The sequence below is a fragment of the Syngnathoides biaculeatus genome, chromosome 18 (genome assembly GCF_019802595.1).
Source record: "Syngnathoides biaculeatus isolate LvHL_M chromosome 18, ASM1980259v1, whole genome shotgun sequence".
Classification (NCBI taxonomy): domain Eukaryota; kingdom Metazoa; phylum Chordata; class Actinopteri; order Syngnathiformes; family Syngnathidae; genus Syngnathoides; species Syngnathoides biaculeatus.
Genome location: NC_084657.1, coordinates 6,498,487 through 6,525,566, shown reverse-complemented (window position 1 = coordinate 6,525,566; position 27,080 = coordinate 6,498,487). Strand labels below are relative to the sequence as shown.

General features: G+C 41.3%; 1 pseudogene; it reads right to left on the bottom strand.

Annotated features, from left to right (window-relative positions):
• Positions 1 to 89: 89 nt before the first annotated feature.
• Positions 90 to 20,031, bottom strand: LOC133492238 (alpha-2-macroglobulin-like protein 1; annotated as a pseudogene).
• Positions 20,032 to 27,080: the final 7,049 nt, after the last annotated feature.

The window sequence follows — 27,080 nt, the reverse complement described above, 5'->3', positions numbered from 1 at the left end:
TATTTCACTGGTGTTTCCTGACATTTTTCATCACTTACGCATCTAATGTCAACTGTGTCTGTTTGTTCCATGTCTGTTGAAACCCTTTTTTACTGGGTAAGAACTTTGTACTGCCGTGTACTGCTTGACAATGCCGTGACATTAAGATTGAGTTTGATTTGTTGTGGTTTGAAGTGACAACCTAGAGTGCGTTGCACCTGACACGTACTAACCTCCACCACCAGGCTGCGGACCACAGTGTCAATACGGCCGGCGTCAGGGACAGACGCCACCTCTTTGCCACACAGAAAGTTGGTCTTCAGGGCCTCGGCGCTCACCTTCAGGTCGACCATGCCTTTGTGCAAATAAATTGAGAGGACACGCTAAGGCGTTAGGGTTAGTCCACAGCCTTCAACAAATTTACCATGAACATCTTTCCAGTCCAATTTATTTTTAGGGTTTTTGCTTTCTCCCCAAGAATTCTCTCTTATTCACTGTCATTAATCCCCATTTGTTTCCTCATAATGCACACTCTTCCCAAAGGTCTTTATCTCCCACCCCCTCCCTGTCTTTCACAGCCCAAAATTGTTCTCACTGAGGCCAAGTACAGATCAGCCCCTGAGGAAGACGTTTCCGAGTGTTTCATCAGAGATGCTACCTGACGTATTAGTACAAGTGATTGTCAGCATGTCTCCAAAAGGAAATGGAGCAGCACCATTTGACATTCAGCAGAGCCTCGTCTTCATCGCCGCTTCATGGAAGCAATTAAAACTCCGCAGCTTTCCGGCCAGCTTGCGTGCCAAATACAGCATTTGCACCATAATCTACCCAATTTTGTTTCACATTGTCATTCCCTCGCTCCCTTTTAATTTACTAAATTTGAAACACATTTTTGTCATGGTTCCGGAATACTCTGTTGTTGTAGTTTATACTCAGTCCACGCGGGAAGATATGTACTATTTATAGTGTATAAATCACATTCATTCATTTGCAGGTTTTTTTTTGTCTCAACCCATGGAGAAATATTTGCATTATAATATGTGATATTTCATGTTGTTTTTAAATAATTTAAAACGGAGGTGGACTTAAGTACTCTGATTTTCTCCTATACATCTTTTAAGTCTATGTTGGAACTTGGAGAGCTCAACATTCTTTGAGGTGGTACTTGGTGGAAAATGCTGCTAAACTGCAAAATGACTGTGATGACTATGAGGAACATGAACACCACCAATATGGGCAGCACGGTTGGGCAGCTGGAAAGCATTGGCCTCACAGTTCTGAGGAACCAGGTTCAAACCCGGCCCCACCTGTGTGGAGTTTGCATGTTCCCCTCGTGCCTGGGTGGATTTCCTCCGGGCACTCCAGTTTCCTCCCACATTCCAAAAACATGCAACATTAATTGGACCCTCTAAATTGCCCCGAGGTGTGATTGTGAGTGTGGGTGTTCATCTCTATGTGCCCTAATGTACTTTTCCGCTTTTATTATTTGAAAACTACAGGTATCTAAAACGTCTTCATAGTTTGTCTCACATATCGCTTCCACTTCATATTTCCATATCCTTGCTTGTTTTCATTTTGTTATTGTCTTAAAGTTGTCAAATATTGGATGTATTTAAACTATGATGAGTTCTTGCAAATGTAGTTCTGTGGTGCGCAAAAAAACCCAAAATATATAAAACAACCGGTGAGTTTGACGACCATGACATCAGTGATCTCCAACCTTTATCGAGACAAGGCACATATTTTACAATTGAAAAATCCCACGGCAAACCAACAAATGTAAATGTCACCAAAAATGGATAGATTAATTACTTTATGTATTTTCTGCCATCTAATAGAAGAGGATTTTTTTTTGTTCTGCCTGTCATTGTGCCTCACTGGCATAAATAGATGAATAAAGATCATCATCCAAAATCATTTCAAGTGATGTAGTCGGTATTACCAAGGGCACTTGGAGTGACAATCCACTCGAAGGTTCTGCTCTCATCTCCGCAAAGACACACAGCGTATAGGCAGTCGTCACAGTTCTTGAAGTTATACATGTCAGACTGAGCGAGCGTAACTTTCACCTGCAGACAAACAAACACAGACAGAATCTCTAAGAAAACCAGTATAGTCGAAAAAATAAATGCCTTGAGGAAGAGCTGGTTGCTCCTTGCATATGGGTGGAAAAAGCAACCTAAAATTCCAGCAGTTACTATGCACTCTATATGCTAAAAAAAGTAGGTGGGATGTCAGATTTCATAAAACAGTCCAATTTAAATTATTTTGCATCCTATTCAAAAGGTTAATTAATCTTGTTTTTATTCCACAGCTTGCTAATTGATGTTTACCATGATGCATTTGGAGAGCTAGTTGAAGACGGTGGCTTTTAGAGTAAAAGCTTCCCCACGGATGACAGAGTAGGGCAGAGTTAGACTGACAAAGAAGGGCTGGAAACCAGTCAGTGCAGTGGTGGGTGGCACACCGAAGCCCACAGAGGAGACACAGAAAGCTTCGGCAGCCCACTTGGTGATGGTGTCTGGGACTGTCTTCTCCACATTGACTAAACCCTTGTCTCTGTTCACACACACAAACAAGAGACGAATCAACAGATTGCTTTGAGCTCAAAGAATATAGAAAGATTTTTTTTAAAAAACTACATTGTGACAAAGAGAAATTGAAAAATCTCAAAACTTTTGATTTTCTTTTGATTTCATCATCTTTACCCAACAGAAACTAGGTCCCAGAGCCACATCTCCAGGAAGAATGTTCTAATGGTCTCCTTCTTCTCCTCATTGTTTTTCTTAAAGTTACCAGCTAATCCCGCCTCATTGAAAGCCAAGGCGACTGGAGCTTCAACGACATTTCCAAAGAAGAGAGAAAAAAAATGTTCCTTTCATAGGAAACCACTCTAATTAGTTGTCAGATTGCAGTCGTTGTCACTACAGTTGGCTGAATAGAGGACAAAATCAGTGGAAAATTGAAATACAGCAATCCATGTTTTCTCCAAGGGGGAACTATGTTCTTTGGCATACTGAGATACGATGTTACATGCACCGCCAGTGACTGTTCGGTGTCCTGTATTTCCTCGGTAAAATGAATCACTCTGTACCCTTTCCCAGCAAAGCAGAATATTTTCATGTCTTCAGAAGAATTTAGTTCAATGTAAACATTACAAGGTTGGCTTCAGATGACTTTCTATCAGCAGTAGAATTGATGAACAAAGATAAGTTTGTTCCAATGTGAAATCCGTGAGCAACATGACTACTGTAAAAAGCAAACATACCTCGAAGGAAATACGCAAATGGATAATATAGGCACTCATTGGGTTTCTTCACATCAGAATTTGTTCCAAGCTTGACTCCAATTTCATGGAAGAAAGATACATTTGTCAAATCACAAAACATTCCTGTCATTGGAGCATGCATTTATGGACCTTATTTTGTGTTTAGGGGGACTGTCACGTGCGAACAGAAATACACATTTTCCAAAGTTAAAAATGATCAACTTTTCCAAATGTAACATCTTATTGATGAAGCAAGAAATCTGGGGTGTCAAAGTTTGCACGGTCGGCATTTCATATTCACAGGGGCCCATTGGAAAAACTGCATGATGTAGAAATTCACGACAACCACATCTCATGTGCTATAATAATCTTAATATGGCTCAGGTGGTAAAGTGGTCATCACACAATCACATTTTTGTTCCATCCATTCAATTTTTTAGCCGCCTATCCCAACAAGCGTGGCAGGAGTGCTGAAGCCAATCCCAGCTGTCATCGGGCAGGGGCAGGGTACAGGGTACCAGAACTGGTTGCCAGCCAATCACAGGGCACACGGAGAGAGACAACAGTCACACTGACAGACCCAGGAGCAATTTCGGGTCACCAATGAATGCATGTTTTTGGAATGTAGGAGGAAACCGGAGGCCTGGAGTAAACCCACACAGGCACGGGGAGAACATGTAAACATCGCACATGCTGGACCGGGATTGAACCCGGGTCCTTAGACCAGTGAGGCCAACACTCTTCAGCTTCACAACTGTGCCACCCACATATTTGTGCCAGATTGTTTAAATGTGTGTTGGTATGACACTAAAATTCCTTCAATCTTTTCCTGAAAATATTCACTACATCGACAACGCCATGAGCGGCCTGGTCATTGCTCGGATGCAGAACAGTAGATCTGCGTGGAAACTATTGCAAGTCAATGGACTGGATGGAATGCAAGCCAGGCTGCATGTGGCCCACGGCCCTGTCCTATACTGTAATTCCACCTCAGAAAGGCATTAAAAGCAGATAATGTCAGTACTTAATGTAGCCTACTTGATTTCCAAGTCTTACTTTAAAGATGCTGTAAACATCGTTCTTCTGAGAGGATGGTCCAAAGTAAGGTGAGCGCTTGCTCCGCCGTTCTAGAGCCACCAGCATCTTGGGTTCAGGCCTTGGGAATGGCCCAGGAAAGCAGTCTTCAAAGTCCTCAATCTCATATGAGTATCCTGACAGCTTCTGGAGAGGGAGTTGATCGTACACCTGCAAACACATATAATTCACAATCCATCACACAATTTGTAATCCATTGTGATTGTCGTCACATTGGTTAAGAGTGTAACTAGTTGCGTTTGAGTTGAGAAGATAAAGCCGTTTTCCTGAAAGACAGGATGCGATGGTATCGAATACGAGATTTTTATGGAGAAGTTTGACATAGTGCAAACGTGAAAGACCAAATTTGTCTTGAAGTTTGATTCATGCATGACTTGCTGTGTGTCCACACTGCCACCATGTTTTTTCAAACCACTTCTATTGGTGGTCCGACATTTACAGCACTCTGTCAAAAGTCATGCAAGGTTAGAAATAAACAAACTTTATATTCATCACAATGATTTTTACATTTCAAGATTATGCAGCATGTTACAGTCTGTGTGAAAGCTGTCTTGTCTCTAGATGAATTTGTTTGAAAAAATATATAAATATAAAAATATATAAATAAAATATATAAAAGGTGTACTGCTGACAACTGGATTTGGCATTTCATCTATAATCCTAAAGGGTTATACAGTAATGTGGCCAGTGATTTTTTTCTTCTCTTCACCACACTGCGGGAATTTTCATCCTTTAAAAACGTTTTCAGTGATAATAAGATGCAGGGGGAGCCTTGGTTAACGACAGAGCTCCATTATGACGATGTGATGCTAATTTGTAAGCAAGTCAGAATCTGTCATTGTCCATCATCCACACAGTAGTGGTAAATTACCTTAAAAATACAGTAATTACACAGTTATTTGTATGACAAAAACTTAAATATGTATGTATATCCTTCGGCTTGTCCCATTAGAGGTCGCCACAGCCACATCTCAGATGAACGCTCATATTTGTTTGGCAGTTTTAACCCCGGATGCCCTTGCTGACGCAACCCCTCTGCACAAAAAATTCCATGTCATACTAAAAGTATATAACAATCAAATTAAAATGGTAAAAAAATAGTAAATAAGTGTGCCTTCTTGTGCTAGGAATACATGATGTGTATGTATATATTACACTATATTCCTATTTTGCTTCGCACTGATACATTGTATAATTTTCCATGTTTTGGACAATGGAAAAGAGCCAGAGTGCCTAATATGAATCCCCACAGGCAGAGGGACTCATTTAAATTCCATTTAGGAAAGCCTAGGAGAATGGATTTGATCCCTGAACCTTCCTGATGTGAGACGCCTTGATTGCACATCCAATCTTGTCAAAATTCATACAGGGAAGGGATCTTAAGGTGAAAGGGATCTTACATATTCAACAGTGAGTTCCCTCTCTGTTTGCAGCAACAGGATGCTTTGGTCAATGGCCCGAACAGAGCACAAAGAGCCTGGCTCAGCCTGGAGTTTCAATGTGGTCTTCTCTGCTGGAAGCTCTTGCAGCGATGAAAACTGAACAGAAACCTGTACAGAAGACAACAGTTGGTCAGTGGCGATAAATCCACTTTTCAAAATATCTGAATTCCATTGAAATGAGTATTTTGAATTTTTTATTGTATATTTCAAAATAACAACAGCTATTACCTTGTTCTTGAGACAGAGCTGGATGGGGAAATCCTGACTGTCTGCCACAACCTCGCCACCAGGCAACACAGTGTAAACTACAACCTGTGCAAAAGGCGCCAGGTTGATCACTTCATGGAGGGAGATGGACAACTCTCCTTTGTTCACTGACAGAGGTAAGAACAAAACATGGAATGTTGTAGAGTCCAAATAAAAGTATTGCAAGCAATCCAAAATGTTTTTACTTAATTGTCTCTATTTTCATGTTGGATGCATCTGCAATGAAAAACAAAACCTACCGCATCTTTATTTTGGGGCAAGCACAAGGCTCGCTGCGCACTTTTACTAATTTGGCAGACATGTCTGCGAAATGATGACCATCTTCATCAAATGAGGGTGTGTACTTTGACATGCGCCAGGCCCATGTGATAATTTTGTGGTAGAAAGCCGGGCTAATCTTACATCTGCTCAGGTAATGCGATTTTGTTGGATTTGGTCGAGCCAGACAGATTTTGAAGTCTTTGGACGTGTAGTGGATGTTGGACAAAAATATTTGAACAGCAGACGTCAAACCTGGTGAATCATTGGACAAATCAATTCAATGAAAGCATCCATCCATCTATTTTCCTAGCCGCTTATCTTCTCAAGGGTGGCAGGGAGTGCTGGAGCCTATCCCAGCTGTCAAGGGGCAGGAGGCAGGGAACACCCTGAACTGGTTGCCAGCCAATCGCAGGGCACATCGAAACAAACAGCAGCACACACAATCACACCTAAGGGCAATTTAGAGTGTCCAATTAATGTTGCATGTTTTTGAAATGTGGGAGAAAACCGGAGTGCCCGGAGAAAACCCACCCAGGCACGGGAAGAACATGAAAACTCCACACAGGCGGGTCTGGGATTGAACCCGGGACTTCAGAACTGTGAGGCCAACGGTTTCCAGCTGCCCCACCGTGCCGACTTTGTTGCAATTTTATCATTATAATTTAGACACGCAGCAGAACCTTCTCTCTCCACAAAGGCTGTTCATTCTTGATGAAAACTTCAGTACTGTCATCTTTTTTCTTTGAGCAACCTTTGTGAAAAGCGTTTCCATGATTCGTTGTTCCCACCCGATCTGCGTTTGACCCTTCTACACCTGCGCACATCGACTGCCACAGAAAACTACGGCAAACCCACTCAGACAAACTGTCTACATCATTTGTCTTGCCTGCACGACAGAAATTACAGTACAGTATGTCGTTATGAAGGCTCTGACCCCTCATATAGACCAACACAAGAGATAATGACTTGATGGATCGTTTTGGGAAATTAAATTGTTTCAAGGTGGCCCTTGCTAAAAAAAAATGTATGAGAGTCTTTGATTCAACTACCACATCTTAAGAATATGAATCCAGCCTACCCAGTAACAATCTACATGCGTATCAAAAAGAATAAATGTCATATTGAATCACCTGTACCCACACGAACAGCCATTTGGATATGACCGTGCTGCATGACTGCACCTTTGGACATCACCTTCGAAGTACACACACAACAAGAGGTCAAGTGCGAGTTGTCCCACACAGACATTTGGAACTTGTATATTCATTGGACACAGTGATGGCATTTCTCGTCAGACTGACTTTGGAGATATTGACAGTAACAGGACTCACCAAATAGAAAAAGTCAAGGGTCTTCTGTCCCTTCTTGAGCTCCTCTCCCTGGATGATGTACTTAGCTCTTACTGCGGCATCTTTGTCACAGGAAATCATCTCATTGACCTGTGTGAACTTCAAAAAACTACTGCTTTTAGAGTAGAATGGAGAAACACTGTGGTAAGCTGCCCAGTACTCCGGTTTGCGGATATCTGGAACATACGGTTCATCGTCTTCATCCGGTTTGGGCTTGGCCTGTTAACATCAAAACAAAACAATTGTGAAATTCATGAAAGGAAGCATTAACTTGACAAGAAGCAAAGAGCGACTTTGAATTTAGTTTGGATCAAGTTGACTTTAATCAGTGGTTTTCAAACTGGAGGGCAGTTGGGGAGAGGCACACAAGGATTCCCAAGGAATAATGTTTGCAAATGGGGGAATCAAACTTTCATCTCCACAAAGGCGGACTGCAAAAAAGGTTTGGAAACTACTGACTTAGGTAGAGTTTTCTATCCTTCTTTTTTCAAATAAATTTTAACACAGAACAGTGATTAATACAATATGTAAACTCATGTTCCTCATGTTGTGTGTGGAATAATTTTCCGAGTGCGTCTGTCTGACTTTCTGTTCCTGCCTCGGGCTTTGTGTTAATATTATTGTGTCCCATAAATTCTCCCTAACAAGTGGTCAAGAGGCCATATGACAAGACCAGGAAACAGAATCAGGGTCTTCCGTATAGTTACAAATATATTTCAGTTGCAAAGGTTTTGTCATGAATCAACCTGTTCAGAATGTACCACAGTTGCGGAAAAGAGAGTACTAGTCACAAACCTCCAGATTTACATGGTCCCTCCAGTTGCTGGTGTCCAGTGAAAACCAGGCCACACCATTTGTGTTTGTGGTGAGTGTCAAGTTTACTGAGTTTGGGCCGAATAAGTACACAGGCTCATTGGCCACAGGTTCGCTGTCTGGACCAGTCATTTTGACCTGAAAGCAAGAAGAATCAGGACAAAATGGTTTGTTGTTAAAAAGAACATTCTTTAACCTTAAAAATGTCACTGAAATACCCTACAAAATTAAATATGTATACATTGTGCATGTCAGTAAGCTTATATTGGTGATGTTGCAAAATATGGTTGGGCTTGGGTTTAATACTTTGGTTGCTTGAGAGGCATCCTGGCTCCTGAAAGGCAGGAGACCCTGGTAAGTTGCAACAAAAGCCATAACTAGAGTGCCACCATCTTGACCCTTTTGTTTGATGTACTTGCTCCTCAAGAGCCACCTCAATGTAAATACTCTCTGTAAAACTAAAACAGCCCAATATTTCCGTCATGCTAATTCCCAATAATTGACCCAATAAGACCATAATAATCACAAAAATACATGACCACAATGGATTTTAAACAAATAAGATGTTTAGATTTCCACCTTTCAGAGATTTAGAAAAAAAAAATGATATTTAGCATTTCGGAATTGCAGCAATTTTATTAAGGATTAGGGATCCAAAAGGATTTGGATGGAATTGTAAATTTTTAACCCAAGAGAACCCATGGGGTGACATATGACCCAAAGTAATTAATGGCCCATTGTATAAACACAACACACCACAGTTACTCTTTTTACCCTTAAACCCCAACGTCTCTTATGTGTCTCCATTAAATCCATTGTTTTTTAGAAGTTAAGGACCACTGGGTCATATGTGACCCATTATCTCTTGGGTTAATGACAAAGCACTAGAGACAATGGACACATTCTAACTTTTCTACCTGGAGATACTTTGCTAGAACATTTAAGTTAATTTCACTTTTTTGTGAAACAAGTAACAAGGGCGCACTGTTGGGTTGAGGTCGTTTTTTTTTTTCAACTCGTGTGCAACTCAAGTCATTTGGAAGGTTAAAAAAATTCAAATTTTTCAGAAGTTTTTCATCCTTGCTTGGATCCCAGAAGGGAAAGTCAAGTTCAAACTTTTGTGCACTGAAGACAAAAGTAATGCGTACAAGCTAGCGTCACAAGTGAGGAAAACCTTTTCAATTAAAGCTTAAAGGCTACACTTCAATAACATCAACAGGACTGTCATTCATCGCCATTCCGGATATGTATTCATCTAAAATGCTGTCCAAATACATCTGGACTTGACTGTACTTTATCTTTTGATTCTTGGATTGACATGGTTTTAGACTAACTTTCATAATGCTTAAAAAATTAACTACCTTTCCCTCAAATGGGATGCCGGGCTTGTATGCTTGAGGTATATCTTCAAAAGTGACTGTTCTGATCTGGGCACTGAAAGTTGCCCGCCCTGTACCTACCAGGATCACCCCTACATGGGAAATATGATAAGGCAGGCATTAAAGTCACAGAATGAACATTACGGGAAGTTGAATATTCCACTGGTTTACCTGTGCCTTCCTCCTCAATTTCGGCATCCACCTCAAAATTATCGTCATACATATTGTTGTTGAGGGCAAAGTATGCCATGTTCACCATTTGTGTAGCACAACCACTCCGGTCGGTCTAGAAGAGTGTCACATTTAGACTCAAACACTTGATTGAAGCACAAATCAATAGTATGATGTCAAATACTCACTCTCATTTTATATGTCTTGCAGAGGTCCTTTACTAATGAGGGACGCCAGTAAAAGGGAAAAGCATTCCTACAAAATTCTGCCTTGACTGAGCCCACAACTGGTTTTCCATAAGTGTATCTGCAGGAAGAAGCACACGTTAATTTCATACAGACTTTTTTATCTTTACTATTGAAACTCACATCAGTGATAATTTCCGTCTGCTGACAATTTCCCACACACACACGCACGCACACACGCATACACACACGCACCCACACAAAACTGGTGATAAGGCAAAACAAGAACTATCAGACTGACTACTACAAAATGTGGGCAATAAATTGCTTACTCACAACCTACAAGACGTATTACTGATGAAGATGAAGAGCATGGAATAACATTAAATTATTAGTACAAAGCAATGATTTTCATACCATTTGCAAAACATTTAATGGAAACATGTTTTTTTTCTACAAGCTAAAAGTTTCAACACCTCCCTGAAGCTTTCTTTCCCTTTAAAAAGTGACGGCGAAGAGGCAGAGTAAAACTAAAACACTCACTTCCCACAAATCTTCAACGTGATCTGCTGGTCCAAAATTGAAATCACACTTGGGAGGTGAACACTCACCTCAAATTTGGGCAAAACTGAAGGAAAGATCAAAATAAATAAACGTGAACAAAAAGAGAAACTTAAATTAGAACCGTCCATCACAACTGCCTAGTAACTATAGCAGACCATATTCCTTGATGTCAAACGTGTGAGAGATCGTCTCTCCTTTTTCTGTGGTGGCAGTGATGACGTAGGTTCCTTGTGGTGCCTCTGGAATTATGTGATGGGAAAGATCAAGGATTCCAGCACCAACAAATTTATCCAACCACTGAGCAATTCGATTGGAATTGGGATCCTACATTAAAACAGACAGAAGAAAGAAGCTTATTGACGTTGTAGTGGCCTCGTTTGGGGTTGAATAGTCACAATCACCAAAACACCTGAAGAGGTACAATATTACCATTTACTTCCTGGAGCACATGATTGTTGACAATGTCCAGCTTTGTCAAATATCTGACTGGATAAAAAAACAAGTGTCCCCACTGTATGGTGTGTATCGAGTGAGTGAGTAAGTAGAGACCATTAGGACACGCATGGTTCTCCCAAGATTCCTAGCAGTGATTCAGTGAAATCTCCCTTCAAGAAACACACCCATGATACCAGGTTTCAAAGGCAACAAAATCCCCCTTTCAGTGTGGCTCTCAATGACCACTCGGGCGAACAAAATGTGGCGGTAAGGCTCAAAATGTGTTTCTTACCTGAAGCTCCACCACTGTGTACTGAAAAAGAACAAAAACATGTTGAAGTTATTTGCTGTTAATGTAACTTACATTAAAATACTTTGACATGATTTTAACTACCGGTTGTCGCCATTCCACTGAGAAACCTTTCTTCTCACACAGAGAGATACTATATTTAGCATGCAACTGAAGTGTGAAGCCATGTGCGCCCGAAAATGTTGAACTTTTACCGTAAGAAAAATCTTTACCCGAAATCCTCCTGAATGGTTAAGATGAACCTGGTCAGTTCTGCTGGATGGTAAAATGAGTTTTACTTACTGTACTTGTGCAATCCAAAAGGAGTTCCTTTTGACCCTGTGTAGCTTATCAGCAACACAATGGAGCAAAACCTTGACATAAACAGGTTTTTGCAACTTAATGGCAACACTGTAGCATGTTATCAGCTCAAATATGATCCAAGTGAGAATAAGCAGTTAAGAAAGCGAATAGATGCACCTCGAGGTAAAATCCATGAGTTGAGGTTTTGGAAAGGGATCAAATTTAGAACAGGTAAAAGAACAGTGGGCATCATGTAGTAATAAATGCGTAGAAATGTTCTTACACAGTGCTCAAGTGGAGCATCTACGCAAAGTCACCATCAGAATCATGACATGTTTGCCAGCTAGATGGCCAAAGTACGGGAAAAAGTTTTGATACTTGTCCAAAAAACAAACTGTGGTTAAAGTACTGAAGTCTCTCCCTTCCACACTGGAAGGAAAAAGTACACACTTGTCAATGTACTGAAGTAAAAACAAATTCAAAATTTTCCAGATACTCTGGTTTCCTTCCACATGCCAAATGAAGACTCTCCATTGCCTGTAGGTGTGGATATAAGAACGAGTGTTTGTCTGTTCGCGTGTGCCCTGCGACCGGGTGGCGACCAATTGCGGGTGTACCCCACCTCTTTACCAAAGACAATTTAGCTCCAGCTCGCCTACGTCCATAACGAGGATGAGCAGTTCGGAAAATGGATGGAGATTTTTGGATCTGCCCAGATGATTGTAATGAAACCAGAATGCCCACAGAAATCCCACACGGCCAGGGGGAGAACATGCAAACTACAGACAGGCAGGTCCGGAATTGAACCCGGAACCTCAGGACTGTGAGGCCAACTCTTTCAAGCTGATCCACCGTGCCGCTAAGTTGTTTACAGTACAACATAAAAAGTTGAAAAAAAAGCTACATTTGTCACATTTATTTGCGCACTGCCAAACTGTGTGTGCAATCAAATGTTATTAGTTATATATTTTTTGACAGAGTGATTGAAATGTCTACACTATAATAAAAAAAAAAAAAACACGGTAACTTGTAATTGTAACCATCTACATTTCCAAAGTCATCTTTCTACCTTGCGGCTACAAAAGGGCCAGTAGATGTTTGCGTCTTAAGCCAATTTATTTGACTTAGCCCGCAGACATAAACATTTCAAATTCTCTGGACTAGATTAACATGTCAATTTGGTAGAAACTGCTGTACGTATACTATAACTAGCCAGTGATTGGAATGGATGTCAAGTTGAGTTGGGAAACTTAATGACTCAAAGGGACGATTGAAGTGGTGACGTGGAAGCTTTGTTTCACTCCCACGGCCTCAAATTACAGGATTTTACAAATCATTATAAATAATTATGTATTAAATAAACACTTAAACAATAGAGATTGAGTGTTTCTGGTGAGGTTTCTGCGTACATTGGTACATTTTTATTTAAAGGCTTTTTTTTTGCTGATGAAAATCATAATGCAGTAAAAAAATCAGCAAAGTACTGACTGTTGTATTAGTGAGTGATTCAGCGACCATATTCAGTTCTTTTAGGCCAATGCATTGTATCAGGAAAGCAAATGTTCAAAAACCACAGATGAGGCAGCAAACAAATACAGTATTTGAAGTTGCTGTTTGTTTGTTTTTTACAGACTAGAATTTGAACTGAAAAAAATTCTAGACGATTTATGGAAATGAACACAATACTAGATGCCTTATATATTGGAACACTGTGTTTATCGGTACGTAAACAAAGATTGAAATGTGTGTTCATTTGTTGTTCTTTTGCTTCAGAAATTATGTAGAAATTTGCTGCTGTCAATGAGCAAATATGCCAAAGAAGGAACTGAAGACGTGATATGACAAAATATCATTGAAATATCATTTTTACCTAATGTTTATATATCCTCCCTCGAGAGTGTAGGGGTGACGTCTGAAAAAGTTTCTGGCATATACTTCAATGTTGCGTTATTTACTTCATTGGCCACGATGCCCTTTCATTTCATCATCTGACCAAAGTGTACAACAATTATTGTTCAGATGAATGTCAAGGCCGAGAAAAGTTAAATTGCATATTGTTCTGCACATTTCTTCTCTCTATGCATTTTCATTTAATGAGCAATGGTACTGAGGATTTTTTTTTTTTTTGAATTTATTTCCCCATCAAGTATGTCCGATTTTTACTTTTGGCCTTGGAGAAATAGAGAAGGGATTAATTAAAAAACATCACCCTGGTTTAAAGCTGGCTGTCTTTCATTTCATATAAATGGAAAACTTATCAGGTAGGGAAACCACCAGATGAGAGACACCATGGGGCAAACGGGAAAGAAAAACCTGGGGCAGTTCTCTCTTAATTCCTATTGTCAGAAGTTCATCAGGCATACCAGATTGTCTCCTCCCTGATGGGAAACACAGCAATCCCTGAACACATTGGTGGATACCAACAGTGAGGGATGCCGTCAAGTTGACGAAGGATTCCTATTGAGCATTTATTGCCTGTGAGACTCTTGAGGCAGCTGATGGGTCCCAACTGACCAAGTGGAATGCAGCTTTAGTGGTCGCTAAGACAAAAAAGAAAACAGGTGTGGGAGGAGTTCGGTGAGGCCACGGAAAATGACTTCAAGAGGGCTTTGACAAAATTCTGGTCCACCGTCCGTGTCTTACAAGGTGAAGCAGTGAACCATCAAGACTGTGTTTAGTGAGGATGTGATCCTGCTGAGGCATTGTGAGTCAGTGGGGAGAGTACTTTGAAGACCTCAATTCCACAGACGTGCCTACCCATGAGGAAGCAGGGTCTGGGTTCTTTGAGCCAGGCTCTTCTATCTTTGGGGTTGAGGTCACCCTGTTGGTTAAAAAGCTTCTCGGTGGCAGGGCCCCAGGGGTGGTTGTGATTTGCTTGCAGTTCCGAAAGGCTCTGGATGTTGTGGGGCAATCCGAGTTGACACACCTTCGCAACATCGTGTGGAGATCGGGAACAGTTCCGCTGGTTGGCCAGACTGGGGTGGTTGTCCTCCTTTTTAAGAAGGGTGAGTGGAGGGTGTGTTCCAACTACGGTCCGTTGTGGTAAAGAGCGAGCTAAATCAAAAGATGAAGCTCTCAATTTATCAGTCGATCTACATTCCTACCCTTACCTGTGGTCATGAGCTGTGGATCTGGGATGAGAATCACCACCTCCAGATCTGAGACAATGGTCCTCAGTCGGAAAAGGGTGGCGTGCCCTCTCCAGGTTGGGGATGAGACTGTTCTCCAAGTGGAGGAGTTGAAGTATCTTGTGTTCTTGGTTACGAAGGGGGGGATGGAGCAGGAGACCGACAGGGCGATTGGTGCAGCGTCTGTAGTGATGCGGTCTTTGTATCGGTCCGTTGTGGTAAAGAGGGAGCTAAGTCAAAAGGCGAAGCTCTCAATTTATCAGTCGATCTACATTCCTACCCTTACCTATGGTCATGAGCTGTGGATAATGAGAGAAAGAACAAGATCCCAGATACAAGAGGGCAAAATAAGTTTCCTCCGTAGAGACTCCGGGCTCACCCTGAGAGAAGCTTGGATCTGGGAGGGGCTCAGTGTCAAACTGCTGCATTGAAAGGAGGCAGATGAGGTGGCTGGGTAAACTGATCCAGATGGCTCCCAGAGACCTCCCTGTTGAGGTGTTCCGGGCACATCCCACCAGAAAGAGACTCCGGGGACGACCCAGGACACACTGGAGGGACTATGTCTCTCTGGTGACCTGGGAACGCCTCGGAGATTCCTCTGGAAGAGCTGGAGGAATTGACTGGGGAAAGGGAAATCTGGGTATCCCTGGTAAAGCTATTGGCCCTGCAACCCGACCCGGAAAAGCAGTAGAAGATGGATGGATGAGTCAGATGCAGTGTGAGGCAAATGAACTCTGACAGCAGGTTCGTCACACTAATCCACACACTCCATCACACCCACACTGTGATCAAAAACCAACAAACAGCCCTCTTTTCATAATCCACTCTCTTACACAAAAATAGAGGCTTGTACTGAACATTTATCAGAAATCACAATGGACAAAGTTTCCCATTACATTCAGTTCAAGAACCCCTTGAAAGAGAAAAACGAACTGAAAACTTACCATCCGGTCCACAGGGATGAAACCGGAATCCATGGAAACAATTCGGAATTGCACTGTGGAAGAATGTAAGCAGTTAATTAAAAAAGTCTTCAAGTATTGCTTTAAATGCATTACATAAGGGTAAAATATTAAACTAAAAAGGAAAGGGGACATTTCTGTCCATGTTATGCCTCAAAACATGGTTTTCAAGTAGAAAATGAGCGCGCAAAATAAATTTGTGGAACAAAGAGCAGAATAAAAAATGTGATTAAAAAGGAGCCAAAGGAACAAGAATTCTGTCATGTGCCTTGTGAAAAGACATTCTGACCAGCAATGGGGCCCAACCTTTCTTTCACTACAGACAAGTAATACACACAACAATAACTACACGGACAAGTGTGTTACGAAACATATTTTACAACGTACTTAGATCTGAACGATGAGACTGTAATAAATACATGTACAGTAGACGGTAGTTTATGTTATTGCATTTAAATTGGTCAGTGCTGTCTAAGGAAAATCTCATGCATTTGATGATTTTCAATCTGGTACATACTTAAATTTGCTGTTCTCCATTGTACACTGTAAGTAGCAAAAACAAACTTGAAACAGGATGAGTAAGAAAAGTGACAAATAAATATTTGTTTGTCCAAGAGAGCTGTTATGCAGATGTGAAAGTAATATGTGTCACAAACCAACGGTGCATGGGCCGACCCAAATGCAGGACTCCAAGACGAGGACATGATGTTCAGTGGGTTTTATTATAAACGAAATTTGTGCATGACAACACAGTCCAAAGAGGCAGGATCCAAAACACAAGAAACAATGTCCGATAACTATGACTCAACTAAAGACCATCACCAAAAGCGTGACTGAACTATAATGGTCCAGGTGGTGGAGTAACCCTGGATGCGGCAAAGCATACTCAACGAACTGGCAAAGACCAGTGACAAAACTCCACCTTAAATACATCATCTAATCACAATGTCTCATGTGACACAGCTTTGACTGGCGACAGGTGTCAGAGATGAAACCGCTCAGAGTGGTGGCCAGGCCACACCCCTCTTGCCCATGGTCCAGCCTTGCTGAGGACAAATATGTGTTATGCCTGTTCACAATATCAAATATTGTAAATCACGGACTTGTTGAAATTGCTTCATATATTTTAACAGTACTAGCAATAATACTTGATTCTTGAATACGTGAATCAGATGCTGCTGTCTCAAAGTATACAAGGGCATGACCTCCAGTGTGCACAAAAAAAGTGTGCTCCTTGTTCAAAAACAGATTAAGTTATTCATTTTGCAGTTAGCAGTAGTTCATGAGGGAACAAGGTTGATATTATATTTTTGGCATGTAAATGTTGCTTTTGTTGGGTTTTACAGGATTTAGACATGCTGCTAATACTTGCAGTTGAGCAGTTTTTCACACACTTGAGTGTCATACTCAGCAACGAAGTTTCGACGGCTCGTGAATATAAGGTTAAAGGTTAATTTCATTTCATGATTCTTAAAGATAAAAGGTAACGTGAAAAGGAGTACTAAATATACTTGATAAATGCATCGTCCGAGCACAATGTAAATATTGTTATGTTTCAGGGGTAAAATTCTACGGTAATACTAATTCACACATGGATTAATATACTGAAATGCAAAACATACTGGTAATCGTTGGTGTGACAGAGGAGTCTCTGGTAGGATCAACGGCAAAGTTTATAAAACAGTGGTGAGGCCGGACATAATGAATGGATTAGAGACGGTGGCACTGAAGAGACAACAGGAAGCGGAACTGAAGGTGCCAGAAATGAAGATGTTGAGGTTCCCTCTAGGAGTGAGCACGTTTGACAGGATTAAAAATTAGCTTGTTAGAGGGATAGCCAATGTTTGATGTTTTGGAGACAAGGTTCGAGAGAGCAGACTTCGGTGGTTTGGACATGTCCAGAGGCGAGTGAGTGTGTATATTGGCAGAAGGATGCTGAGGATGAAGCTGCCACGCAAAAGAGCAAGAGGAAGACCAAGAAGTAGGTTGAAGGATGTTGTGCAGGAGATAGGCTAAGATGGCAATAGATGACACGCTGTGGCGACCCCTAACGGGACAAGCCGAAAGGAAAAGAACAAGAGGAAGAAGATTGTTAATAGTTACTGATTGTGTTTGTTTATTCTTGTAGCTCTTACTGTGTGTTCTCATACAAGGAGATTAAAGAAAGGTTGTGAACTACCAGTATATAAATCATATAAATATAGAAAAAAATTAAAATAATAAAAAAATTAATACATAAGATATACATAAAATTAATTTTAATTAATTAATTAAATGATAATTATAGTTATTAATTCATATAGTAATTAACCAATAAAGTGAGACTTTAATGGCACTTCTGAATGAATTACTTAGGATTGTAAATATATTGTCATACTGTGTAGAGATAGACAAGGTATTCTAACCCAAAACAGCTCTCAACTCTCAATATTTTGATTGTGGTGATACTTACCGGTCTGTCCAGGTTTGTAGACAGGTTTATCACTCTGGATAATGTGGATAAAAGCGGGGGGCACAATGAGGATTTTGGTCTTCTTGTTCATGGAGCCACTCTCTCCTTTGATAGTGACATTTATGGTTGCCACAGTATTTTTGCGCACTGCTGGAACCTATGGGGCCCAGGAATCACACACGTCAGACAGAGCAGAAAACAAACAGATTGTAAATTGAGAAAAGCGAGGAGAGACAAACAGATGTCAGGGTTCTTTGCACAAATATGATGAATCCCATTGTAATTGCAATAGGCCCTGTGTTGCAAAAGCAAACCATTTGGCGGGGTCACCTATGAAATCACTCTCTACTCTTGAGCATTTGTTTTTAGGATTTCACAATGCAAATGGAGCCAACAGAAAGATGCCTTTGTTGAGGTCCCGTTCAAAAAATGCCAGATAAGGTATGACACAGGGTTAAATTCTGAGGAACCATGTGAAACCACAAGTCATTATCAGAGACAGAATGGGGTCACTCGGACAGTCATTTCCCATTTAAAAAAAAAAAAGAGGAAAAAAAAAAAAGCAAGAGCAAGGCCTGTTTGGTTGCATAACAACTTGCTGTGGTGGAGCCAGCTATACTGCTAACTTTTCGTTCATGGTACCGACTCCAGAATTTGGTATATAATGTTGTAGAAGTGAATAAATATCATTGAGGTGATGACAGACCTTAAAATTCATGCATTGGTAAAAGTCTTGTCTGATCTTCTTCTCCAGGATGACAGCGCTGCCAGACTTCACATCCAGGGTGATTGTGAGCGTGACGAGCTCCGTGGGGCCGTGGATGAGGGCGCACAAGGTTTCCTGCTCGCCTCCTCTCACCCGGGAGCTCACAGTCACCGCAAAGATGCTGTCGAGATGGAGAAAAGACAAAGATTACGCTGGGAAACAACTTCAGTGTCACATAACTGGAATATTTTCCAAACAACAAAATGTTATGAAATACTGAAGTGGGAAATGTCAGACATTTGTTGATTGCGTACAGTTGAAACTAACAATGTGTTATTAGTTAACGTTCATGATCTTAATTCATTTGTAAGAACAATGGTATCAGGTTTTGTGGCCAGGTCTTAAAAATAAAAAAACAAATAAACAAAGAACAAACGACACAGAAGATATTTGATTATGTTGGCAGCTCACATTGCATTATGAACTTGGTTGATTAGTACTATAATGTAAACTGCAGATACAAAAATAGTAAGTTTCTTTCAGCTTGTCCCATTAGGAGTCGCCACAGCGTGACATCTCAGATGAACACTCATATTTGTTTGGCACAGTTTTTGTACTGGATGCCCGTCCTGACGCAACCCCTCTTGGGGAGTAAAGGCCTCAGTGAGATATGAACTAACAACCCCTGGTTTTCCAAACCAATGCTCTAACCACTGAGCTGTGGGGCCAAAATGAAAATGACAAAAAATGACAATGACAAAAACGCCAAAATAGGGATCAATCCACGAGAAAGGCACATTATTCCAAAACTTGGATTTGTAATTTGAATACACCCACCGTGAGGTCACCCAACTTGTGATGATGACATCGAGCAGTAGCGTTTTGATTGGCTCTACTTACGTGTCATTGAGATGAGCCGAGGAGGCACTTTGCAGCAACACAGATGCAAGGATGACCACCAGTGTTTGGAGGACAGGTGCCATGTTTGCGCAGCACGCACAGCGCCGTTTTCCGACAGGGTTCAGAGAGACTTCAGCACCAGAGTACTTGGACGCTGGTGAACTGTCTGGAAAACGTTGTGGACTTGGTTTTTTAAATAGTCCAGCTACCCACCACAACCCCCCGCCTCCTCCACAAACACTCCCCCCACATTTTTTGAACTCTCCATTCTCCTGCCAAACAAGTTTCACTTCCCAAAAGTTCAAAACCGGACTGGCCTGATGCTAGTTGTCCACTTCAACAAGCAATTGATGAGGAATTTCAGAGAGGTGGGTGGGAGGATCGCCAATGGTAACTCTTGTTTTGCTCCTGTCACAATTTTCAAGCCCGCAGCATCACCTCCAAGGAGTTCCAAATTATTGATCACATATGTTATTGTAATTCCTAAGCCTATTAGTATTACAAATTCACCACTGACTCTGCTCACAGTGTTCTTGTCAATAAATCTAAAGTGATGCTGAGTAACTCATTCATCCTCTTTAAACAGTGGCAGTTTTGGAGGGCCATATTCTGTGGTGCATCCCCCGAACAAAGATTCTAATCAAAACATCGATCAGTTTTCAAAACTGAAAACTGCTCCCTCCATATCTCCTGCATCTTCCTCTCTAACACCAACAGACCCTCATGTCTTCACTCACAACATCCATCAACCTTCTTTTTAGTCATCCTTTTGTACTTTGCCCGGCAGCTCTATCCTGAGTACCCTTTTACCAATATACTCACTCTCTTGCCTCTCGTCATGTCCAAACCAACGAAGTCTGCTCCCTCAAATCTTATCTTCAAAACATCTAACTTTGGCTGTGCCTCTAATGAGCAAATTTCTAATCCTATCCAACCTGCTTGCTCTAAGAGAGAACCTCAAAATCTTCATTTCAGCCATCTGGTTCCTGTTGTCTCTTCACTGCCACCGTCTCTAATCCGTACATCATGGCCGGCCTCACCACTGTTTTACAAACTTTGCCCTTGATCCTAGCAGAGAGTTCTTTTGTCCCATAAAACACCAGAAACCTTCCAACCTACTTGGATCTGTAACATCCCTTCCTTTCCACACCCACCATTGTGCTGTATTGTTGACCCCAAGTATTTGAAGACATCCACCCTCACAATCTCTTCTCCCTGGAGCCTCACTCCCTCCCCCTCCACTCCTCTCATTTATGCACATATATTCTGTTTTACTTTGGCTAATCTGCATTTCTCTCCTTTCCAGTGCATACCTCCATCTTTCTAATTCTTCCTCTGCATGCTCCCTGCTTTCACTGCATATCACAATATCATCTGCGAACATCATGGTCCAAGGGGATTCCAGTCTAACCTCATCTGTCAGCCTATCCATTACCACTGCAAACAGGAAGGGGCTCAGAGCTGATCCCTGATGCAGTCCCACCTCCACCTTAAATTCATGTGTCACACCGACAGCACACCTCACCACTGTTCTGCTGCCCTCATACATGTCCTGTACTATTCTTACATGTTTCTCCACCACACCAGACTTACCCATGTAGTACCACAGTTCCTCTCTTGGTACTCTGTCATGGGCTTTCTCTAGATCCAGAAAGACACAATGTAGCTCCTTCTGACCTTCTCAGTCCTTTTCCACTCGGATCCTCAAGGCAAATAATGCATCTATGGTACTTTTTCTCGGCATGAAACCATATTGTTGCTCTCAAAAACTTCTGGCCTGAGTATACTCCACTACTCTTTACCATAGCTCATCAATTTTAGTATTTTATCATACCTACAGCTCTGCAAATTGCACTTGTTCTGAAAAAATGGGAACTAGCACAGTTTTCCTCCATTCTTCAGGCATCTTCTCGCCCGATAGTATTCTGTTGAAATAGTTGGTCAAAAACTCCACGGCCATCTCTGTCATGGGTCTGCCTGTTCCCGATGCGGCATGCACCTGCTCCGATGAGCACATACGTTCACCCGCATCTCGTTATGGTGATTACGATCCATGTATATATCGCCACGCGTCCGATCTGGTCCTTGCCAGATTGTTGTATTACTATGTCACGTTCCCACAACCTGTTGCCTATGGCCTTACTACTCTGGGTACTGAACCCTGCCTTATTCTCGACCCTGCCTTCATGCCTGCTGATTTTGGTACTGCTGCTTCTTTGGACTGCCTGCCTGTGTTTCGTACTTTGACTGAATAAAGACGCTTCCCGAAGTCTACCTGTCTTGTGAGTCATGCATTTTGGGTTCAGTCTCATGTTATGGTCATGACAATCTCTCCAAATTGCTTCCATACCTCCACAGGTATGTCATCAGGACCAACTGCCTTTCCATTTTTCATCCTTTGTAGTGCCTTTCTGACTTCCCCCTTAGTAATCATTGCCACTTCCTGGTCCTTCACACTTGCCTCTTCAAAACTTCCTTCTCTCTCATTTTCTTCATTCATCAACTTCTCAAAGTATTCTTTCCATCTATTTAGCACACTACCGGCACCAGTCAACACATTTCCATCTCTATCCTTAATCACCCTTACCTGCTGCACATCCTTCCCATCTCTATACCTCTGTCTGGCCAATCTGTTGAGATCTTTTTTCTCCTTCTTTCGTGTCCAACCTGATCTACATGTCGTCATATGCCTCTTGTTTAGCCTTTGCCACCGCTACCTTTGCCCTAAGTCGCATCTCAATGTATTCCTTTCGCCTCTCCTCAGTCCTCTCAGTGTCCCACTTCTTTGCTCAACTCTTTCCTTTTCTGACTTCCTGTGATTTGGGGTTCTACCACCAAGTCTCCTTCTCCCCTTTCCTACCAGAAGACACACCAAGTACTCTCCTGCCTGTCTCTTTGATCACCTTGGCTGTATTAGTCCAGTCTTCCAGGAGCTCCTCCTGTTCATCGAGAGCCTTTCACCTCTTTCTGAAAGGCCGCATAACATTCTTCCATTCTTAGCTTCCACCACATGGTTCTCTGCTCTACCTTTGTCTTCTTAATCTTCCTACCCACTACCAGAGTCATTCTATGCACCACCAACCTACGCTGCCGAGCTACACTCTCCACTACCCCGACCTTACAGTCAGTAACCCCCTTCAGATTACAGTGTCTGCACAAAATGTAATCTCCCTGTGTGTTTCTTCATTGAATGTCACAAAATGTCACGTGACATGATTTGTTCTGTATTTTCATTAATGTCCTCTCCAAAATGTCCAACACACATTAATCTGACAATACTAAGCAAAATATAACAGCAAAGCCATAGTAAAGATACAGGTGGAGCCAGCATAGACACAAAAATGTCGAGTCCATACTGAGCGGGTTGACTTGTGACCGCTATATGGCTGCACGTGCCATGTTAGATGTTGCATTTTACCAGTCAAACTCATGCAAAATAAATAAACTGATTTTAATAAACAATGTTAATATAATGTACTGTAAATTACATGCCTCTTCTTCATCCACTTATACATATTGCCTCACCACTATATTTGGGAAACACATAGGCACAAAAAAAGAGGATGTAACTTTGAATGATTATTAAAACATACTCTTTATATGATATATACAGGATAATTTCTAATTTATTCAACTACACTTATAATCACTCATGGGGAAATGGGTAAGGACAAAAACATCTATTAACTGACGTGATCAAAGACAGTAATGCAAAATAAAACCAACAACTTTTTCCGTCCACCATCAAGTTCTTTTAAGATTAACTTAAAATTGCATTGTAACATTCTCCCAATTTTGTCTTCAGATTGTTGTCACATCTCTGGCGGGCCTTTTATACATTAAAATTTACAGTTTTTTTATTTGATATTACGATTATATTATTAGTATTACGGCTCAATGTAGTAGTCTCGTCACTTTGCACTATTTGCGTATCTGTTGTTGATCAATCCTGGCCACTCATGTGCTTGAGAAGTACGGTATCTGCACCATTTGTAAAATTTAAATCGTTGCAGGTTATCACACTGCGTGTCACTTAAAACTGCTTACATTTCTTGAAGTCTGTTCATCATTTGCACAATGGTCTCTGTACCAGACTATTCATCTATCTATCGATCATAGGTTAGGGGTTAGTTAGTTGTGAAGAATGTCACAAAAAAAAGTTTACTGGGTGGCGCAACGTCTGCTCAGTTATTCTCGGACATAATGTTTTTTTGTTTTGTTCTTGTTTTTTCCGGTTTTGTAAATACGTCTACACATGTATTTGTATTTTGAATTTTCTGTAATTATCACTCTGATATTAGTGATTTTTTATGGCATTTTTATACTTGCCTACTTGCCCGCGTTTTTCCTTAAAAATATGAACTACTGATGCTACTTTTCTAAAATGAGATCAAGATAAGTGTGATTTTGCAGCTGTATTTTGTCAAATGTTTAATGTGACTTTCATTTTGTTCATGGAGGTATCATGTTCATCCTCAGTTCACTTTAAGATTCTCTGAAAGGCACTTTTAGCATATAATTATGGTATGGTTACAAATAATATTTAAATGTCTATATTTAACAATATAGTTTTATTGGGGTCTTTTTTAAGTCTTCCAAAAATAAAAGTTGACAAAAACTTGAAAGTAGAGCAATCTTTGTCAACTGTTGTCATCCTGGGGCAACAGTACCACTGCCCTACTGCATATTTTTGCTGCACACCGCTGAGAATCTGACCACACCCGTCTTGGCATGCAAGGAGAGATGCCAGAGTGATCGGACATACAGAGGGTGTTGTTTTGCTTTTCTCTCAAATACAAACAGTATGAAGATTTTTTTTGGTCTAAAGTAGAAGCACATGTTTTGAAGGCCAGTTCGATCATGAAATCTTTACTAAAACAATGACTAAATGAAACGTGTTTTCATTTCATTTTTTAACAGTACACTATATGGAAAGGAAATGACAACTATCTTTGAAATTGAAGTCATCGATCAAATTAACTATTGTTTTTATTTCATTCATCAATAATTCATTATGGACAAATATAATATTGAAGCAACACAATGTTGGATATTTGAGGAAATACAGTCATTTGATCTCACCCTGGGCCATCACCTGATTGTAGTAGAGGGGTTTGTGACTTCACCCTCATCGCAGAGGAGGTGGGGGACATTGAGTCTGAGTGGACCATGTTCTGCGGCTCCATTATTGAGGTGATCGACCAGAACTATGGCTATAAGCTGGTCAGAGCCTGTTGTGGAGCCAAGTCATGAACCCCTTGGTGGACATCAACGATGAGGGATGCCACCGACCTGAAGAAGGGATCCTGTCAGGTGTTTTTGGATTGGGTTAGGCATTCAATGGTTTAACTCGGGGAGTCCAATGGGGGGATACTTCAGGAGTATGGGGAACCAAACCTCCAGATACAGGCTTTTCTGGTCCTTGACTGACTGGTGTCAGGAGTTTGGTCTGCATTACCAGCAGTAAGTCAGATTTGTTTCCAGTGCGGGATGGATTTCACAAAGGCTGCCCTTTGTCACTGATTCGGTTCCTAACTTTTCTGGACAGAATTTCTAGGCGAGCTGAGGCATACAAGGATATTCCGGTTTAGAAGCTTCAGTGTTGCATCTCTGCTTTTTGCAGATGATGTGGTTCTGTTGGCTTCAACAAGTTGTGATCACCAACTCTCACTGGAGCACTTCACGGTCGAGTCTGAAGCGACTGGGATGAGAACCAACACCTTCAAATCTGAGACCAATGGTTCTAAGTCGGAAAAGGGTTGGGCATGATATCCTGCCCCAAGTGGAGGAGCTCATGGATCTTGGGGTTTTGTACACTTCTGAGTTAAGATTGGAATGGGAGCTTGATGGACGGATTGGTGCTGCATCTACAGTAATGCAGACTTCATTTTGGTCTGTTGTGGTGAAGCAGGAGCTAAATTGAAAGGCAAAGCTTTTAATTTACTGGTCAATCTGCATTTATATCCTCATCTATGGGCATGACATCTGGGTCATAGCCAAAATAACAAGATCCTTAACAAAGGTGACCAAAATGATTTTCTTTCACATTACCTCTCCCTTAGATATAGGGTGAGAAGCTTGGTTATCCAGGAAAGACTCAGATTTGAGTCCGTGCTCCTCTGCATTGAGAGGAGCCAGTTGTGGTGGCTCAGACAACCTCTCCGACAATTGTGCTGTGTGCAATTGAGAGGTCCTACTGATTCTAAAAACAGCACAGACACATACACACAATACATACAGCCGTATGTTACTCCCCACATCCTCCGTGTTTCTGGAACGATCAACAACAACAAAAAACGTAAAAATAAAGGCAAGAACTAGGGATTCCCTTGCTGAGTAAATCAGGTAGACTGCCAGTGTGGCCACATAGCCTTGGCCTTTGGGTTATTCTGCCAGATTATCAGAATCAGAATCAGCTTTAATAGCCAAGTGTGTAGAACACAGGATAAATATTTCTCCAGCAATCAGTGCTGCCCTGGTATGACATACAGAACAAAAAACAGAGAAGAACGAACAACATAGTAACAACAACAAAGAATTAAAGACATTTCTGTTAATAGGAATTATTCCTTATAAAACGTGCAAGATGTGAAATCTATACAGATAAGTGTGCTAACCATGTCATTTGTGCAAAGGGAGCAGCAGTTTAAGTGATGAATCGTGCGGTCTGCAAAATAAATAAAGTAAATACATATAAAATATAGGTATATTATTTATATATACTCATACTAATACATATTGGACCAGCAGGGTGTGAGTGAGTCTCATAACATGGCACAAGGCAGAAAATGAATGGGTTCGCTGATCAATAATTTACTGACTTATAGGCAATGCACTGACTGAAGTTTCAACAATCAGTCACATAGTGATCGAAATAAAGGGGCCTAAGAAAGTCCCAAGTCAGACAATGGCATGGTTGCACAGGCTCAACTGGCTCAGGTTGTCGTCTGACCAGGCATTCAGGTCCCGCATCGGGGAAGTCCCAGTCCGTGCCTCGCGGCCCAAAACCTGTTTCAGCCCCTCTGTCAGAGGAATTTCCCTGAAGCAGAGAGCAACTCAATGGCATCTATTGTCAAGATCAGCTTGTGTGACCGGCTGGGTTGGCTGAAACCAACCCAGTCCCACATTGTGA